We start from the raw sequence: 21,670 nt of genomic DNA, 5'->3' as shown, positions 1-21,670 counted from the left end.
GTAAAAGAAGATATGAATCTGTTTATTTCCCCAAACTTTAAATCATATTACAAAATGATTGTAATGAAAACTCATGATTCAGTAATAAGTATAGACTTAGAACAATACAGTAGAATTAAGAGTTCAAAGACATTTACTCAGGAACATATCTGTTCATGGAATCTTTTGAAAGAATATAGGTATGTTATGTGGATAAAGGAAAACCTCTTTGACAAATGAGGTGTTGGTAAAACAGGTCAACCATACTGAAAAAAATTAACTCAGACCCTTCAATCTCACCCTTTAAGAGTCAGGACTGATAACCTTGCCACCAGACCCCATGTTAGGCTGTTTCACTCAGGCCACCTTAGAGGAGCCTAGGTGAGATCACACCACCCCAAGGGACATAGTCCCAGGAGCCGACAACCCCTAAAACTCAACCACTGCCCTGCTCACAGCTGCTCTCCACATGTTCTGGCCAAACCTCACCCTAAAGTGAACCACCCCAGAAAACACAGGTATGCAGGCCTTTGTGACAGAGAATTCTGGGTTCAACAGGACTGGAAACTGGAAACATATAACATCTGCCCCATCCCCCATCTCTGGTGATTCAGGAGTCACACCCATAAGTCAACCCTGACTTGTGCCAGATAATCTCATCATTGGCCTCCATGCAGACCACACACCCTTCTCTTTTAGAAGAGACCAATATGACGCCTGTTAAAGCCATGCCACAGAACTCCACACCAGGCTGTTTCACTTGGGGCACCCCAGAGGAGAGTGAGTAACACCCCTCCTGATACCAAGGGTTGCAGCCCCAGTAGCTAAAAGTCCCCAGATTCGAACCACTGCCAGGATCAGTGCACGCTTCACACACTCAGGACGAGCTTCAGCCAAGAGTGAAAATTCTATGGACATTCATAGGACACACTCTCTCCATAGTCCAAGAATACTGCAACACATTGGATGGTATTCGAAGTAGGAGGCAACCAACCTTACAGGGAAATATTATATTAATTTGGTTCTTCTTTGGGGCAGGTATTCGGGTTCAGGATGAAACACCTGAAATATGGTGGTGGCAAATTGTAATCGTGGTGGAATTGGTGTTTGAATATTAACGTCATCAAATATTATGAACTATCTAATAAAATAAAAAATTAGAAAAAGTGTCCAACTTTGTATAAGGAAGCAAACAAAAAATCACTGTATCACTGTCATCCTGCTGTTCTTCTATTTACTCGAGCGGATGCCAGTAATGTCTCTATTCCCCCCAGCACTGAGATTTTTGCTGCCTCTTCTAACTCGTCTTTACCTACAATTGGAGGCTCTTTCCAGTTCAGGGAAATGACACCAGTTGTCATTACTGGTTTTGGCATATTGAATATGCCACGGGGAGCTTGCCAGGCTCTACCAATTGGATGGGATACTCTTGGTAGTTTGACAGGCTCTCCGAGAGGTATATATTTTCTCTATGATTTGTTTCCCAGTGTCTGAACAACATCAAATATGGTTTGTCAATTATGGAAAAAGGGCAGAAAGTGTCCTATAATGTGTCATGGCCACAAAGCTGCCATGAGGTCTGGAAAGCATCCTGGAGTATGACGGTGGTTGGGTAGTGGAGGTCGGCTACCTGGGTTGGGTCTCTTGTGGCAGGGAAGAACTCCACTACCCCACTCTAAGATGTCCCGAGTTAAAACAGCCTGATGTGGAGTCTGGTGGCATTGCCATGAGGGCCTCATTTTATATTCCTGTCTGAGAGAAGCAGACATGAGTTCTTGAGGGTGGCCAATGGTAGGATAGCACTGTTTTCTCCTTCCTGCATAGCCTCAGGTATTTAGGTTTACTGGATTGTTCCCATCACAGTGCTCCCATTTCTCTGTGGTTATTTGTAACTTCTTTCTTTGTGCTCTGTTGACTTGTCAATATTGTTTTTCTCTTCTCCCTAAGTCCTTTGCATTGTTTATTCAAAGCAATGTCCTTTATGTATGGACTGAAGAAGACAGTATATGCTTTGCTTTTGTAATATGACTCCCAGTGATATTTCCCTCCTGGGCATCTGTTCTCTCACCTAAGCCTCAGCTGCCTTTACTTACTAGAGCTCCCCAAAGCAGGGTCCCCATGAGGGACTGGATGGAGCCACAGCAAGCCATAAGAGATGTGCTACCCTGGCATTGAGATGGGCTTGGCTAAAGGGCCTTAAAACTTAACTATAAGTTAAGAGATTGGTCATGGACAAATGCTGTCATGATCCAAAAAGCAATAACTAGTTTTGGACCCTGATAGGTGTAGGAATAATTAATCTGGCCTGGAAGCTGTAGTTTGAACTGTGGTATGATTTTTCTAGGAGAGCTGCCTTTCAAGCCTCAAATGTTATCTTTTACTGTGTCCATTCAAAAATAAATAGGATTAAGATGTTGATAGAGTTTTTGGACTAAGGAAAAGAGAAAAACACCTTAGGGGGTATTTTTCCCTTGGGCATTCAGGAAGGGCTTTGGAATACCTCTTAAGTGGTGTTCCCTTTGAACCTGGTGGGTCTCAGGAGGGGTTTCTTATGTTGATTTTGCTACCTGACTGGGTGTAGTGTCAGTCCAGAGTGCTGGGGAGTTGGAGAGGCAAGAGTGTTGGAGAATGAGAGAGAGAGCAGGGCAGCAAGATGAACTCAGGGGAGTCAGAGACAGAAGAATGTAGGATAATACAGGATCAGGCATATGGAGAGAGAGAGAGAGAGAGAGAGAGAGAGAGAGAGAGAGAGCGAGCTCAGAGAGATGAGCAGGAGACAGGAATGAGAGGAGGTGAAGACTAAAATAGGAGGCTCAGAGAGACTGGGGCAGGCACTTGAGGAGAATAGAATAAAGGGCATCTGGTCAATCAACCAGCTTGGCCATCATTTCCTCCACTGTCTGCTCCATGTCCCCTGCCCTGGCTGGCGAGCAGCCCGGGGCCCACTCCAAACCCAGGTAGCTAGGGGAAGAGCCATTGGAACCTCTCCCTGGCCTCCCCATAAAGTATTTAAAAGCCAATGAAAAATCAAACAAAGAAAACCAACTAAAATTTCAGTATATATCAGTGTGGTGTATATTGATGAATTATACTTTTTTAAAGCATGACATTACTTACAAAATAACTTTGGGGTTATTGTGATTTTTGTGCAGCATTATTTTGTGACGATTATATCAATAACAAAGTATGGGCTCTTCAATTGTGTCAATTCTCTACATCTTGATATCCTACTCATTCTGGAAACCTATGTGATCCTTATGAATGCAGTCTAATCTTTTATTTTTTTGTACTATCCCTCCTACATACTTCTTTCACCTGACAACCTTTCTCCAAGTTTCCCAAAGCTGCAGCAATAGATGCTGAGGTAACAATGATCAATATTCTTTGCTTATTAGATGCTCTGTTCTGCCCTTATCTATGTTTCTGATTGGGAATGAGACCCTAAGTGGAAATGAGACCCTAACTCAAGGAAACACCTTTTGGACCAGTTCCTTACTCTTTCAATTCCAATAAATGACATCTATGTAACTCATTCTGACCTAGTTTAATGTCATATTATTTAGTGAACTAAACTTTGAAATTGTTTAGTTTTGCTTTTAAACGTAATGAGTTTGTTCATTAAGGTTAGAGAAATTGCAAAATAGAAGATTTCAAGAGTTTTGTCTGTAACACATAAACATAGACAATCTTACTATGGTGCTTTTATAGCACACAAATTTCAATAACATTAAATTACAGTGCATATTTTCCAATTGGGTCAGTATACACTTATTTACACCCCCTCTTAATGTGCTGGTCTTATTGGTAACAGGACTTGTATTTTAAAAAATAACTTTGGTCCAAATTCCCAGTACCACCTATGGCTCCTGAAGCACTCCCAGGAATGACCTATGATCACAGAGCAAGGGATAAACCCTGACCACTTCTATGTGTGCCTCCCCAAAACTATTAGCATTGAATATGTACTAGAATTTATAATTTATTTTTATTGTTTTCAGGAGTAAGTGGTTGGATATGTTATATGTTGTTCTGTTTAGCACTCTGAACCCTTTATTGGAAGCTGTTGGAGATGACTTCCACTGCACTCTAAGGAACCCAAAGACATCTTTTTAGAGACTAAAATAAGTTAACATTGCAGATAGAATGGAAATTGAGATATCGCTAAAAAGTCAGGACTTAATCTTTTCCATAAGAATACAATCTAAGTCAACTGGATCTAGAGAGGATGATATGCAAACATTAGCATTACATACATTAATATAATTAATGCTTAGCTAAGAACGTGTCTGATTACAGTCCATCTTGGAATAACAGCTGTGATCAAATTTTGTATCAAATTTTTCCACATCTAGGTTTGTAAAATTCTTGTTCACTTTGGACTCTATAATGTCCCCATTTCCAATCCTAAATGTTTCTTCTTTTAGGTGAAGATAGTGAGTTGAGTTCCAATTATTCCTTTTACATACTCCTTTCCCTATACAAAGCACTTGGATACACCTTTCGGCTGTTTTGGTGACATTCAGTAAGTAAGGATTTAGGACATTGTTGAGGTAATTCGTTAGATTGTTGCATGAATTCTGTAAGTAAAACGTTAATAGTATGAAAGGAAAGGTAACATATATAAGAATGGATTCATTGTATGAAGCATTTTCTAAACAAGAACAACAAAAAGAGGGCCAGAGCAATTCCTCTGCCCCTCTCGGAGAGCCCCGCAAGCTACCGAGAGTATCTCGCCCGCACAGCAGGGCCTGGAAAGCTACCCGTGACGTACTCGAAATGCCAAACACAGTAACAACAAGTCTCATGATAGAGACGTTACTGGGCCCGCTCGAGCAAATCGATGAACAGCGGGAGAACCGTGACCGAGACCGTGAGTGATAGATCATCTGGGAGTGTGTTTGCCTTGCTGACAGCTGACCAGAGTTTGATCTCCTGTACACTATATGGTCCCATGAACACTGCCGGAAGTAATTCCTGAGTCCAGAACCAGGAAAACCTCTTGAGTATCTCCGGGTCTGAGCCAAAATATAAAATAAATAAATCATTTTAAAAACAAAAAAGCAACAACAAATGAAACTCAGTCAAGGAGAAAATATTTTTCTTTAACCTTACCAGTAAAATTGTATCAAATGTTTTCTAGAGCAATTTTATTCAATTTAACTACCATTTAAAATCACTGAATAATTATATGTTTGAGGTTCCAGATATTCTAGACTTGATTGATTGATTGAATGATTGATTATGCCTTAATCAAAGTGACTTCATACAGAGGAGAGATAGTACAGCAGGTATGGTGTTTACCTTGTACCCACCTGTCACATGTTTGATACCCTTTAATTTACATGAACCCAGGTGCTGCCTGAGTGATCTACATATGCAGAACAAGGAGTAAAACCTTTGCATGAAAGGGTATGGCCTGGGGGTATGGTGCCTCCAGAAGGTCATTCTGTACCTGTGAGGCGAGTGCATCAGCAGCCTCATGGCACCTTCAGACTTCTAGATACCCCAAAATTGCTGCTGTGCCTTTGGCCAGACCCCAAAAACTTGGGGCAAAGTTTACCAAGAAAGTAAACGGCCAAAACTTAGGTATGTGGGAAACACACCCACAAACCACCTCCGGCTCAGCTATATAATTGGAGGCAAGTTTTCTTTGGTTCCTGATTGAACTGCTTAATGGCCATGATCCCAGAGACTCAGAAACGAATCTCGGAACCCAGCGGCTTTAGGTAGAAATGCGTCCAGTTCCTGCAGTAGGCTACCGGTGCTGGGCCAACCCAGGTGGGAATAGGTTTTGTGCCTTGTCCTGTTCCCCCTGGCGGCCTGGTGGCCGTCATCCTTCAGAGGCCACTGGATAGTCACATTTGGGCCCCCAGTAACATGACACAAAAGGCCTCATGGGATGGGGGTGGAGCCGGGCTTGTCCTCCCCACCCCAATGAGACCCCAAGTCATCGCCCACAAACAGCCTCTCTGACTCCTGATCAAGTTGGTTAATGGCCATGATCCCAGAGACTCAGAAACAAAACTCAAAACCCAGTGGCTTTTGGCAGAAATGCGTCTGGACCCCACAGTACGTTACTGTCACCTGGCCACCCCTGGGAGGAAAGGGTGTTGTCCCTCCGACTGCTCCCTCTCGGCGGCTTGGTGGCCATCATCCTCCAGAGGACATTGGACAGTCAGGATTGGGCCCACAGTGTCGAAACTCCTGGGCTTCACGGGATGGGGGGGAAGCCGGGCCTGTCCTCCCCACCCCAATGAGACCCTAAGTCATCGCCCACGAATGGCCTCTCTTGCTCCTGATTAAGCTGCTTAACGGCCTTGATCCCAGAGACTCAGAAACAAATCTCGAAACCTAGCGGCTTTTGGCAGAAATGTATCCGGACCCCGCAGTAGGTTACTGTTGCCGGGCCACCCCAGGGGGGAAAGGGTGCTGTCCCTCCACCTGTTTCCTTCTGGTGGCTCTGTGGCCGTCATCCTCCAGAGGCCACTGGATAGTCAGGCTTGGGCCCGCAGTGATGAAAGTTGTTGGGCCTCACGGGATGGGGTGGAGCCAGGCCTGTCCTCCACACCCCAATGATACCCCAAGTCATCACCCACAAACGGCTTCTCTGGCTCCTCATCAAGCTGCTCAATGGCCATGATCCCAGAGACTCTGGAGCAGATCTCAAAACCCAGTGGCTTTTGGCAGAAATCCCTCCAGATTTAAGTGTTAAAATTTTGGAATTTCAAAATCCTGCGGCCACTACTGCAGCCACACCACATCTTATGTTATTCATAACCAGCAATAGAAAACAAATTGTCTACTGTTGCCTTTTCATCAGATCTGAGTGTTGGGGTAAAATCACAAATAATAATGGTGGGTCTGGTGTCAAAATATTGAATGTAATCAAAGTAGAGAGAGATTAATGTGGAAATCATCTGCCCCACAGGTAGGGGGAGGGTATGAGATGGGGTATACTGGGGTTTTTGGTGGTGGAGAACGGGCACTGGTGAAGGTATGGGTGTTTCATTGGATGACCGAGACTTAGACCCAAAAACTTTGTAACTGCTCTCACGGTGATTATAAAAAATGAAAAAAAAAGTAAGGTGGAGTTTCAGGCACAATTCAATCAGCTAATCAGTGGCTGAATAAATAGAAGTACTCCTACAGAAAAAAAGAAAAAAATAGAAAGGGTATGGTCCAAAGCCCAGTTCTGTGTATCTGAGATAATCTTTTTAAAGTTTCAAAAGGAAGGAACAAGAGGTAGTATAGAGTTTAAGAAGCTGCATTAAATACAGCCAATCCTATCTCAATCCCTGGCAAAACCTACAGTCTCGAAGTACCGCCAGGATTGAATCTTGAGCACACAATAGGAAAGAACCTCTTAGAATAGTTAAGAGTAACTCAAAACAAGCAGAGATAGAGTTTCAAATTGAACTATAGCTAATATTTCTATATTTAATATAGTCAAATATTTGACAAGTTTATCTATGGGCAACAAAAGGCCAAAAATATTCTGTCTTTACATCTTAGATGATCATTTCTGTTCCTTATACTTCCTGAAATAAGAATGTGGCTCTTGTTACTCTAAGATTTTCTCCATGACTCATACATCACAATCATGTCAACATCTATAAGTAAAGGAAAAGTTCATCTCCCAAAAAACCTGTGTACTCTATGACAACACTTTTTTTGCATTGAGTTGAGAGGTTCAACTAACTTTAATACATGGGAGAAAATGGTTTCCTAGTCTTCTCCTTTAGGTATGTTTTGAACATTTTTATTAGAAAACTAATGCTTTATTCACCATATATTATTCTTTCAGGCCAAATCAAAATTAAAACGAGCTCTTTATTTTCTAAAAACACTTCTAAAAGACTGTCAATGTCACCGTCCTCCCGTTGTTCATTGATTTGCTCAAGCGGGCCCAGTAATTTCTCCATTGTGACACTTGTTACTGTGTTTGCCATATCAAATACATCACGGGTAGCTTGCTAGGCTTTGCTGTGTGGGATAGATACTCTCGGTAGCTTGCCAGCCTCTCTGAGAGGGTTGGAGGAGTCGAACCTGGGTTGCCCAGGTGGGCCGAGTGCAAGGCAAACACTCTACCGATTGTGCTATCACTTCAACCCACTTATAAAAGACAGGATTTTAATTTTACATTATGTTTTTAGTTCTTCTTTTCTAATTTTTGGATCTCCTGGAAATGCTCAGGGGTTATTCCTGGCTCTGAAGTTAAGAGTTAGTCCTAGTATTGCTAGGGGGACCCTATGAGTTGTGGGTTTCAAACCAGGTTGATGACGTACAAGACAAATGCTCTTCCTCTGCTGTACTATCTCTTTGGCCCCAACATTATGTTTTTCTTTATGTTACAGAATTCTATTACTCTTGGCCTAGAGAGATAGTACTGCCTTTAATTTGCTTGTCTTACAGGCTGCTGACTCTTCAATTACTGATGCACATATACACCTTTGAGCCACAGGGAATGATCCCTCAACACAAACTGAGTACACCGTGTCTGATAAAAAAAAAAGTTAAAAAAACTTAAAAAAAAATTTTTACAAACATATTTTTATTAGTTTTATAAACTTATAGAAGAAGCATTGTCCCATAGCTGGAAGCCTGCCTCATGAGTTGAGAGGAGAAGGAAGATGTAATAGAGAAGGGATCACTAAGAAAATAATGACTGAAGGAATCAGCCAGGATGGGAGATGTGAGCCAGAAGTAGTTAATGGACCAAATATGATGACCTCTCAGTGTCTTTATTGCAAACCATAATGCCCAAAAGTAGAGAGAGAGTATGGTGAATATTGCCTGCCATGGAGACTGGGAGAGGTGGGGAAGGGGTTGTACTGGTGATATTGGTGGTAGGGAATGTGTACTGGTGGAGGGATAGGGTTTTGATCATTAAGTGATTATAACCCAGAAATGAAAGCTTGTAACTTTCTCACGGTGATTCAATAAAATTTAAACATAAATAAATAAATAAATAAATAAATCTCTTCGATTCCACTGTTCTTCCTGCATTAACATATGCCTCAGAAATCTGGGCCCTAGGAAAACAGGATGAGAATGCTATTCAGGTCTCCCAAAAGTAATTGAAAGAGCTATGTTTGGAGTATCATGTTTCACTCAAATGAAAGAAAGAATCTGGTGTTCCAACCTCCAAGGACGATCAAGAATTAGGGATGCTCTCTCCTTTGCCAAGGCGTCGAAAATCAGATGAGCTGGATATGTAATGAGATTTGGAGATGACCACTGGACTAGAGCCATTACTGACTGGATTCCATGGGTCATCAAAAGATCTTGTGGCCGCCCACCTACAAGATGTTCAGTCTTGTTCGTCAAGATCCTGAACAATCTCTTTGAGCCTCTTCTTGTTCCTAGAATGAGCAGACACCATTGGCCTACATTAGGATGAGACAGGGACAAATGGAGACATTACTGGAGCCCGCTAGAGCAAATAGAAGAGTAACAGGATGTCAAGTGATCAAGTGATCAAATAAATAAAATAAAAAATAAAAAATAAGTCAATCACTCTTGAATTTTCTTTACAATAAAATAATTTTATTCAATGAGTAAGTATTTGTGTGCTCAGGAAAAAATAATTTAATAATGCATCACAAATGAACAAGTGCATATTGACTAGTGGTAAAACTTTGAAGAGTACAAACAAAGGGTATCTATCATTCAAATTACTCAACAGGCAGAATCTCCTGACCCTGTGAAAGGTTGTCTTCACCAGGCCACATTGAATGGGAATGGGATGAGTTTCCCTCCCTGCCCTAAGCAGAACCCTGACAGCTGAATACCTCCAAAACCCAGCTGCAGCCATGCTCAAGGGCACTCTCCACACACTCAAGCAAGCCTCACTCATGAAGGAACCGGCAGAGGAACCCAGGTATGTGGGTCTCGTGGCTGATGTTTCCAAGCCTGTTCAGAGATATTGTCTTCATAAAACAAAAATATTTTCACGATGTTTATTAAACTATTTTCAAAAAAGAAGATACAAAGGTGGATGCACAGTGCATAGGTAAGTCACTTGCTTAGCAAGAACGAACATACCTTAGATCCCTGTAATTCATATGGTGCCCTGTGCATTTTAAGGCTGTCTGTGGCAAGATTATTGGAAGAAGGAACAAAAAGTCTGAAAGAACGAAGGAGGGAGGGAAGGAAGGAGGAAAGTATGGAAGGGAGGGAGGCAAGGAGGGAGGAAGAGAGGAAGGAAGGAAGGAGGGAAGGAAGGAAGGAAGGAAGGAAGGAAGGATGGAAGGAAGGAAGGAGGGAGGGAGGGAGGGAGGGAGGGAGGGAAGGAAGGAAGGAAGGAAGGAAGGAAGGAAGGAAGGAAGGAAGGAAGGGAGGGAGGGAGGGAGGGAGGGAGGGAGGGAGGAAAGGAAGACTACCTATAAAAAGAGAAACTCAGGACAAGAATCAATTTCTGCATTTTCTACAATACTTCATTCTTGCTGGAAGTTTTACACATTTGAATTAAAAGTCAAATATATTCTTATTTTACACTTCTATTATTATATGGTGATCTGGTTCTACCTCAAGTGTACTAAAATGTAAATTTTATTCCCTTCACAAGTGATGTACAATTCCACTGAATACCAGCCTGAATACAATGTCATGGCCTGTGGTTTGCATTGATTTTCTTACCTAGGAAAGAAATTCTCCAGGAGCATCTGTAAAATCCGAGGGACATACACAAAAACCTGAAGTGGATTTTCAACATCTCGCACTGTAGATACACGAATGGCTTCCTAAACACAACTTCTGGAAAAGAGTGCCTCTCGGGGATTTGAACTTAAATTTTTGTTCAAGTTAATTGGTGGATAACGAGCAGTGCTTTCACTCCACAACCAGTCGAGTTTATCATTTTTTGTTTTCTCTATGTCAAAGCAACTTCCATTATATTCGCGTACCCTATACTGATGGTTGTAACAGTCAGGAAAAAGGTAATAACCCCAATAGCTGTTGGTCTTAATTATTCTCCCAGTTTTAAAATCTCTAGAGTGAAATTCTTTGCTGCCGTTTCAAATTCTGCTTTCGCTGTCTCATTAACCTCACTTGTATTAATACTTTCAATGTTTTGCATAACAAACTCGATAGATTTTTTTCTTGTAAATATTTTTTGAACCCTAATTTCTAGCCCAGAGGGTTTTCCAATCTTCCCAGTCAATAGAAGCCAAGCCTATCGAAACGTTTTTTATATGATATTCAATGTTTTTCCTGGCTTCTTTCAAGTGTGCTTTTAGGTTTCCACACTGAGAAATACCTCCATTCACATCTTCATTAGTACTCAACTCATATTTTTGTGAGGATATAGACCAAGTCTATCCACATACTACAACGTAACATTTTGTCCAGTGTCACTTTTAGTAGGATATCCTACAAAAGAGTAAATACTCAGATTTATTGTCACTCTCATGATGAGAAAATAATGGAAAACGTCACCTGTTCTGTGATCAATGATTTGATATATTCAATAGCTGATGTGAGATAGAAAGAGAAAAGAGTAATGATCTCAATGGTTTCATTTATTATATTTCTTCTTTTGTCATATTTTAGCGATGTTTTTTGCAAATTCGTTAGATATATCTGGAAAAAAATACATATTAAGCCTACATCCCTGTATTATAGATTGTAAATTTTATCATACTTTGAGGATCAAGAGTCATGACTTTGATAAAATATTTGAAGACTAAAGGCTTTTATTCTGTTCATATATACACAGAATGTACCTGTAAATCTAAAATAAGTCTTCATTTTGTATATGAGCATTTGTCTTTATACAGTTGGATTTATATGCAAAGAGACTATATTGCTAAATAGGGGCCTAGAGTGATTAGTAAATGTCTTTTTAACATATGTTCAGTAAGTAAAATAATATTTGTATCTATCTGATAACTCCTGAATTTAGTATCCACAAAGTAATAACCTATTAAAGTCACTCATTTTTCTTGATTAAGACCTGCAGATTGTACTCTGCTTCCTCAATGTAAGGTTAAATTGAGTTGGTTAAAGTATTGAATTATTTCTACAGTATAATTTTGGGGATGTCATTTCACTTTAGAATTTCTATAAAAAAGTAACATTATCATATGTCTGTTGTGATATTTCAATAAAGCAACATTTATTTGAAAAATTCTCTGAAAAATGCATATGAAGGTTTTCTGAACAACCTATCCTTATATTGATTTTTTTACATTGAGGATGATTAACACTCCTATTTCGGTCTATGTTGTGATTGAAGGGTTTCCATATAAAAGATGGAGAACACCTTATAATCAGACTGAAATTTGAAACCAAAATGCTTAGAACAAACACAACAGTTCTTTCATTATTTTTCCTCAAAAGATTTCTGGTGATTTTTGTTCATTTTATTTTCCCTACAAGCTTCAGTGTTTTATGGTGCTTTTTCTTATATATCTAAATTTTGTCATATACAACTATATACATATAGACATAAATGTTTATATATGTTCCTACTACACAGTTTTAGGTTAAAATTCGTAAAAAGTCTACTTTATGAAGCCTGACAAAGACCACATATGATAAGATTCTTTTGTATCGCATGTGGCCAACCGAGGGTCTGTTCTCAGAGGCCTACTAGCAACCCTGAGCCCAACAGAAGTAATCCCAGATTGCAAAGCCAGGAGTACAACACTGGGTATGAACCCCAAACAAAACAAACAGGCTCCTTTGTACATAGCAATTTAATAAAGATGATGAGTTCATCTAAACATAACTCTATTTTTCTAGGGGCTCATAAAATTTTATCAAGGTACGTAAGAGGGTGAACTAAAATTCACTATTCTTCCATGCCTGGAACATAGTAAATATCAAGCATTAAAAATTTGGAGATGGATAACCACAGTCATGCTAGGTTAAAAGTATTTTCTAGAAACTTTTATAAAAACATTAACAATAGGGCTGGAGCGGTAGCACAGTGGATAGGGCATTTACCTTGCAGGCAGGCAACCCAAGTTCAATTCCCAGCATCCCATATGGTCCCTTGAAGACTGCCAGGAGTAATCCCTGAGTGCTTAGCCAGGAATAACTCTGTGCATTGCTGGCTGTGACCCCCAAAGGAAAAAATTTAACAACTCTGTGAGCTATTAAATAAACCTTTAGATAGAAATGAAACAATATGAAATCTAACTACACGGGAGTCAGATCAATGATGGAACGCTGCCTCAGAAATGCCATATATAAATGCCATATATTTCCATACCAGACACTTTGAGAGCAAATCTACATGAACAAATCTTCAAGTGCCATGACTTTATTAGAAGATCAGACTAATAAAAGTCTTAAAGTACTCAGCCTTCATTGGGTTTTCCCTTTCTATCTTAGTTTAATGGTTCCATAAAGAAGAAAGCCTCTAAAAACTTACACTTTAAATTGTTTCCCTTTATCTTGAAAAAATCTTTCTGATTTACCAAAGGTACTTAATTTTCTGTCTTTGGTTGGTGATTGGTAAATGACATCATAGGTGTGAGAAACAAATAAATTTCAGAACTAAACACGATCACTATCACAACCATCCTGTTGTTCGTCAATTGCCTCGAGCAGGCCCCAGTAACGTCTCCTTCATCCTAGCCCTGTGAATTTTTAAAAAGTGCCATATTAAAAGCATTTGGACAAAATAGCAGGCTAGCGAATGTAACCTGCCCACACGGCAGAGTCTAGCAAACTCCCCGTGGTATACCCAATATGCCAAATACCGGTAACAATGATGGGTCTCATTCAGAACTAATAGTGGACAGAAATAAGTTAGAATCTTGGTATTTTTAGATTACATGGTAGTTATATGTTACTTTAACCACAGAGAATTCTGTTCATAAGAAAAGAAAAAATGCTGACTAAAAGTCAGATAAAATAAATATTGCTGTATGAAGCTCAAATTGAGTTACTCTGAGCAGTAGCAAATTGACCATATATCTATAAGATATCAGACAATCATTAATAAATTTTACTTCTATAAAACAAAAAATACAGTTAGTATATAAGTGTTAAAATATATGCGAGATGCTAATCTAGAACAGAAAATAATGTACCATATAATTTTTTTTTACTCTTTGAGGTAAGGTAAGGTAAGGTAAGGTAAAGGCCCTCCCGTTGATCGTCGATTTGCTCGAGCGGGCCCAGTAACGTCTCCATTGGAGACTTTGTTGTTACTGTGTCTGGCATATCGAATACTCTCGGTAGCTTGCCAGGCTCTCCGAGAGGGGCGGAGGAATCGAACTCGGGTCGGCCATGTTGGCCGCTAGATATTTGTAACGTCTCCATCATGAGACTTGTTGTTACTGTGTTTGGCATATCGAATACATCACGGGTAGCTTGCCAGGCTCTACCGTGCAGGCGAGATAATCCTGGTAGCTTGCCGGGCTATCCGAGAGGGGCGGAGGAATCGAACTCGGGTCGGCCATGTTGGCTGCGTGCAAGGCAAACGCCCTATCACTGTGCTATCGCTCCATAGGTTAAAGCTCAAAAACAAAACAAGCAGGCTCCTTCGAACATATCAACAAACTAAAAAATTTGAGTCCGTCTACCCATAACCCTATTCCTCAAGTGTTCATAAACTTAAATGAAAGTACATTAGAGGGAAAATGAAAACTCTTTTGACAACTAGAATATGGTATCTTGATGACTAGAATATGGTCAATACCAAGGATGAAAAAAAGTGAGATTCAATAAATCAAAAATTGTTGAATAGTTCAAAGTCATACTAGGCATGTCTTTCCTAGAAGATTTTTTAAAAATTATCATCTATTTGAACCATTAAAGAAACATCCTGAAGAAATAAAATAATGTAACTGCACTGGAGTAAGATCAATGATGGAACCGTGCCTTAGAAATACCATACATTTCGATATAGAACATGTTGCGAGCAAATCTCCATGGGCAAGCCTTCATAGACCCTGATTTTATCAGCATATCATAACAATTAAAACCTCGATGTGCAGAGCCTTCATTGGGTTGCCCCATTAATCTTAGTGAAGGAGTACATAAAGAAGATAAGGATGTTTCAACATTCGGAAATCAATCAACATAATTTATCATATCAACAAAAGAAAAGTTAAAAATCATATGATCATAACAATAGATGCAGAGAAATCATTTGACAAGATCCAGCACCCATTTATGATGAAAACCCTCACCAAAATGGGGATAAAGGAGACTTTCCTCAATATACCTAAAGCCATCTACCACAAACCTACATCAAACATCATCCTCAGTGGGGAAATACTGAGAGCCTTCAGTCTAAGATCAGGGACGAGACAAGGATGCCCTCTCTCTCTACTACTGTTCAATATAGTACTGGAAGTACTTGCAATAGCTAGTAGGCAAGAAAAAGATATTGGGGCATCCAGGTAGGGAAGGAAGAAATCAAGCTCTCACTATTCGCAGATGATATGATACTATACTTAGAGAACCCTAAAACCTCTACCAAGAAACTTCTAGAAACAATAGACTTATATAGTAAAGTGGCAGGCTATAAAATTAATAACCAAAAGTCCATGGCTTTCCTATATGCAAATAGTTAAAGAGAAGAAAGTGACATGAAGAAAACAATCCCATTCACAATTGTGCCCCAGAAAATCAAGTACCTGGGAATCAGGTTAACTAAGGAAGTAAAGGACCTGTACAAAGAAAACTACAAAACGCTACTTCAGAAAATAAAAGAGGACATGAGGAAATGCAAAAATATCCTATGCTCATGGATTGGGAGACTTAACAATGTCAAAATGGCAATACTTCCCAAAGCACTGTACAAATACATTGCGATTCCTATAAGGATACCCATGCCATTCTTCAAAGAAACGGAGCAAATACTCCTGAAATTTATATGGAATAATAAGCCCCCACGAACAGCTAAAGCAATTCTTGGGAAAAAGAAAATGAAAGTAATCAATCTCTCCAACTTCAAGCTCTACTACAAAGCAGTAATAATTAAAACAGCATGGTACTGTAACAAAGGCAGAGCTGCAGACCAATGGAACAGAGTTGAATATACTGACATTTCCTCCCAAGCAAATCTGAAAAGGGGGCAAGAAAAGTGAAATGGAGCAGGGAAAACCTCTTTAATAAATTGTGCTGGCAAAACTGGAAGGCTACAGGCAAAAAAGTGGGCTCCAATCTCTGCCGAATGCCATGCACAAAAGTAAGATCAAAGTGGATTTAGGACCTCAACATCACACCGGATTCCATAAAGTTCATTGAAGACAAGGTTGGTTCCCAAGTTCCCTCAATCACCCCTCAGCCCCAGGCTGCAACTTAACAGGCAACATTTTAACTTTGGTTATAAAAAATTCTGGCCTATGATTTCAATCTCAAGGGTAGCACTGAAGAGTTTCAGTGAAGTGGTATCACCCTGCCTAACCCCTCTCTTGACGTGGATGATCACTTCTTTGTAGAATGGCGAGATCCTGTTAGTGAATCCATAATACAGCTCATGGAGGATCCTGATGTATTGAGACTGAAAGCCTTGCTTGACTAGGGCTTCATTAAATGCTTCAGTCTCAACAGAATCAAAGGCCTTCTTTAAATCAATGAACATTAGACAGAGCGGCATTTTGAAATTCGAGAGACCTCAATAAACTTGGTTACTGTGTGGATATGGCCGATCGTGCTGAATCCCTTTCAAGTACTGCCTTGCTCGCATTGTTGTCCTTCACCAAGTTTTTTGCCAATCCTATTCAGGATGACTGGAGTGAACTCCTTGTAGATGGTGGAGACCAGGCAGATCAGGTGATAGTTTCCAATGTCCTGGATGTCACCCTTCTAGTACACAAAAGTAAGATCAAAGTGGATTTAGGACCTCAACATCACACCGGATTCCATAAAGTTCATTGAAGATAAGGTTGGCAAAACTCTCCACAATTGAAGCTAATGATATCTATTGAAGCTAATGGTATCTATTGAAGCTAATGGTATCTTCAAAGATGTCACGCCACTGGCCAAGCAAGTGAAAACAGAGATAGACAAATGGGACTATATTAAAACAAGAAGCTTCTGCACCTCAAAAGAAACAGTGACCAAAATACAAAGAAAGTCTACAGAATGGGAAAGGATATTCGCCAAATACACATCTGACAAGAGGTTGATAACAGGAATATACAAGGTACTGTTTGACCTCCACAAGAAGAAAACACCCAACCCCATCAAAAAATGGGGCGAGGAAATGAACAGAAATTTCGCAAAGAAAAAATCCTAGTGGCAAAAAGGCACATGAGAAAATGCTCCACATCATTAATCATCAGGAAGATGCAGATCAAAACAAGAATGAGATATCATTTCACACCAAAGAGACTGGCCCACATCCAATAGAACAAAAGCAATCAGTGCTGGTGCGGATGTGGAAAGAAAGGGACCTTCCTTCACTGCTGGTGGGAATGCCGAATGGTCCAGTCGTTTTGGAAAACAATATGGATGATTCTCAAAAAATTAGAATTTGATCTCCCATTTGACCCAGCAATACCACTCCTGGGAATATATCCCAGAGAGGCAAAAAAAAGTATAGTCGAAGTGACATCTGCACTTGTTTGTTCATTGCAGCACTCTTTACAATAGCCAGAATCTGGAAAAAACCTGCATGCCCGAGAACAGTTGACTGATTAAAGAAAGTTTGGTACATTTACACAACGGAGTACTATGTAGCTGTTAGAAAAGATGAAGCCATGAAATTTACATACAAGTGGTACCGCATGGAAAGTATCATGTTAAGCGAAATGAGTCAGAAAGAGTGGGATAGACACAGAAAGATTGTATTCATCTGGGGAACATAAAGCAACAAAATGGAAGACCTACACCCAGGAGTGGCTGAGATTAATACCAGGAATTTTGCTCCATGACTTGGTGGCTAGCCACAGGTACTAGGGGAAAAGGAAGCTCAGATAGAGAAGAAAGCACCAAATAAAGGGCGTTGGGAGGATCCTCCCAGGGTGGAAGAAGCATGCTGAAATTAGACTATAGACCAAACATGATTGCCACTCAATGACTCTCTTGCAAACCACAGGACCCAAAAGGAGAAAGAGAGAATAAAAGGGAATGCTCTGCCATAGAGGCAGGGTTAGATGGGGGGGATGGGGGTGGGATGGATACTGGGATCCGTGGTGGTGGATGATGGGCGCTGGTGGAGGGATGGTTACTTGATAATTGTATAACTGAAACCCAAGCACAAAAATTTGTAAGTCTATAACTGTAAAAAGAAAAAAGAATAAAAGAAGATAACCATTAAAAATTAAACTTCAAATTGTATTCTTTCAACTAAATCCCTCTGATTTATCAAATATATGTATGAACTTTCTATATTTAGACTGACGTATGACATAATAGGTGCTATACAAATCAATTTTAAAATAGTGGTAAGAAATATTTTTGTATCTTCACATTTTTACATTATATAATAGTTATTCATTACATTTACCAGATCATGACAAAATGGGAGGGCCACTTAGTCCCACCAACTTACTACTAGAGAAGGCGCAAGAATTCAAAGTATTCTTTTAGTATTGTTGAAATTAATTGTAAAAAATATACCTGAATTTATATCATGATATGAAGATGGTTTGGCAAATGTCAGTTTCAGAATGTAAAAAGAAAAAATTCTATCCATGGTATGATTTACAAAGTTACTTAAAATGATATTCACACCTTCAATCCAACACTCTGTACTCCCATCAGTCCACCAATGAACGTAAGTTCACTACCCACTAGCAGTTTGAAAGATATATCTTGAAATTTAATTACTCTTATTTGGGTCCCATGTTTTCAGTATTCTTAGGTCTAATAAGATTTATCTTCATAATCAGTAGATTTCATCTAAAGTATTATTTTTACTATTAACATTAGTATTACTTGCTTTTATTAATTATGGGTTATAGTTACTTTTTTAAAAAATGGGAACCTATAAGTTGCCTTGATCACTGAAATGCAATATTCATCACAGTAATTCATTAAGCGAGTTTTTATACTTAGGGGAGAAGACAGATTTTTATCCTTATTTTCTAAGCTATTTTATCCTTATCCACTAAGCGATTTTTTTTCAAAAATAAGAGAATTATGGTACTGTAATGTACAAAGATATTCATAGTTAAGCTATAGACATATAATGTTTTCACACCGGTACAACAAAGCCAACTTTCATGCACCAACGTTCCCAAGTTCCCTCAATCACCCCTCAGCCCCAGGCTGCAACTTAACAGGCAACATTTTAACTTTGGTTATAAAAAATTCTGGCCTATGATTTCAATCTCAAGGGTAGCACTGAAGAGTTTCAGTGAAGTGGTATCACCTGCCTAATCCCTTTCTTGACATGGATGATCACTTCTTTGTAGAATGGCGAGATCCTGTTAGTGAATCCATAATACAGCTCATGGAGGATCCTGATGTATTGAGACTGAAAGCCTTGCTTGACTAGGGCTTCATTAAATGCTTCAGTCTCAACAGAATCAAAGGCCTTCTTTAAATCAATGAACATTAGACAGAGTAGCATTGTGAAATTCGAGAGACCTCAATAAGCTTGGTTACTGTGTGGATATGGCCGATTGTGCTGAATCCCTTTCAAATACTGCCTTGCTCGCATTGTTGTCCTTCACCAAGTTTTTTGCCAATCCTATTCAGGATGACTGGAGTGAACTCCTTGTAGATGGTGGAGAACAGGCAGATCAGGTGATAGTTGCCAATGTCCTGGATGTCCCCCTTCTAGTACAGTAAAACGGTCCTGCTGGTTTTCTGTTTAGACGGAACCTTGCATTCAGACAGCTAGTGTGTGAAGAGCCCAGCCAGTGTCTTGATGAGTACTGATGGCAGATTCTTCAGTTGTTTGTGTCTGACCTTGTCTGGGCCAGGTGCTGTTCGCTTCTTTTCCAAAGAAAATGCATGTCAGATTTTGGAAGGGAGAACATTGGGAACAATATACCCATGCTGCAGAATTTGGTATGTGGGAAGATAGACGTGGCTATCGAAGAGATCCAAGTATAAGTCATGGATAATCTTCTCCATTGCCATTCTGAAAGATATGATAGATCCATCAGGATGTCGGAGAACAGTCATCTTGGTTTTTGTAGCAGGGGAAGGACAGGCCAGCGTTGTGAACGTTTTCCCCAGCTTCTGCCGCACTGGCCAGCTCTGCTGCTCATCTCTCTTTAAGGACTGAAATGGAAAGGGAGTGAAGATAGTTGGTCAGCAACTACACCTGCTTCGCTGATGACATCATTCCAGTAACACCAAACAGCACAAATATTGGCCAATTCGAACATGAGTGTGGAAAGGTTGGACTAAATCTGAATCTCAAAAAACAATATTCATGAGAAATGGAGTCTTTACTGATGTTCCATTCACTCTCAATAGAACGAATATCTCCAAATGCAAGAGTAATGTGTACCTAAGTCAACAATTCAACATGACGAACAACATGCTGCCAGAACTGTAAGGAGGAAGAGAGCAGTGTGGAACACCTTCAAGAGGGTCAAAGGAATAGCTAAGAGGATGAACAACCTCCGGCTCCGGTCACACCTCTTTGACTCCACCACCCTTCCTGCATTAATATACGCCTCAGAGACCTGGGCCCTACGAAAACAGGATGAGAATGCTGTTTGGGTCTCCAAAAGAGGAATGAAAAGAGCTACGCTTGGAGTATCACACTTCACTCATGTGAGAGAAAGAATCTGGAATTACGACTTGCGTTGATGATCGAACATCAGGGACACTGTCTCGTTTGCCAACGTGTTGAAAATCAGATGAACCGCACAGGTAATGCGATTTGGACATGACCGCTTGACTAGAGGTGTTACTTACTGGATTCCACAGGTGTCAAAAGATTGTGTGGCCACCCACCGATAAATTGGTCAGACTTCTTCTTCAAGATCATGAAGGAATGGTTTGAGGCTGTTGTGTTCCTGGAGTGAGCAGACGCTATTGGACATGGTAGGGACAAATGGAGACGTTACTGGTGCCTGCTCCAGCAAATCGATGAGTAACGGGATGTCAAGTGATCAGGTGACGATTTCAATGATTTTGACTGTTCTTTGGATTTTTAGCTGACATTCCTTTATATCAATGATGTATATAAATCCCTTGATCCCTACACCCTTTGCTTCTTACTGTCTCGTCTTATCCACACCTCCTCTACACACACACACACACACACACACACACACACAGACACACACACTTAATTTTTTGCCTTCTCCTACCTCTTCTCTGGTGTCAGTGATCTAGGTTTTCCCATATTATTTTTTTATTAATGCCCAAGGATTTACAGAGGTATTCAGAGTTGGGTTTTAGGCACACTATGTGCCAGTATCAATGATGCTGCCAGTCTCCTCTTTCCTCAGCCAGGGTTACCACATTCCCTCCCACACAGCACCAATTCATCAACTAACACATTGAAAAATCATCTTTTTGCAATGGGTTTTTGAGTTCTGATTTTTGTTCTAAATTTTGTTGATTCTGTGGTTTGGATGTTTAGCACACCATTGATCCTTAACAAGATCAATGTACTCAAATCGCCTTGACCCCTGCTATCAATATATTGTTGTTTCTCTTTTCTTTGCCCCATGATTTTTCCATCTCTGCCTTTCTACATATAGTCTGGGGCTAAAGGTGATATAAACATCCCATTTTCAAATGTTTCACTACATCATCCAGGAATATTAGATCATAAATAAGACCATTCTGAATTGGTTCTTCTCCTTCTGGT

General features: G+C 40.0%; 1 pseudogene; it reads left to right on the top strand.

Annotated features, from left to right (window-relative positions):
- Positions 1-20,712, top strand: part of LOC130027711 (uncharacterized) — a 31,313-nt pseudogene extending 10,601 nt beyond the window's left edge.
- The last annotated feature ends 958 nt before the right edge of the window (positions 20,713-21,670 follow it).

This window comes from Sorex fumeus, unplaced genomic scaffold, assembly GCF_029834395.1.
Source record: "Sorex fumeus unplaced genomic scaffold, SorFum_2.1 ptg000037l, whole genome shotgun sequence".
Classification (NCBI taxonomy): domain Eukaryota; kingdom Metazoa; phylum Chordata; class Mammalia; order Eulipotyphla; family Soricidae; genus Sorex; species Sorex fumeus.
Note: the sequence above shows the minus strand (reverse complement) of the source record. Positions and strands in the feature narration are given on the sequence as shown.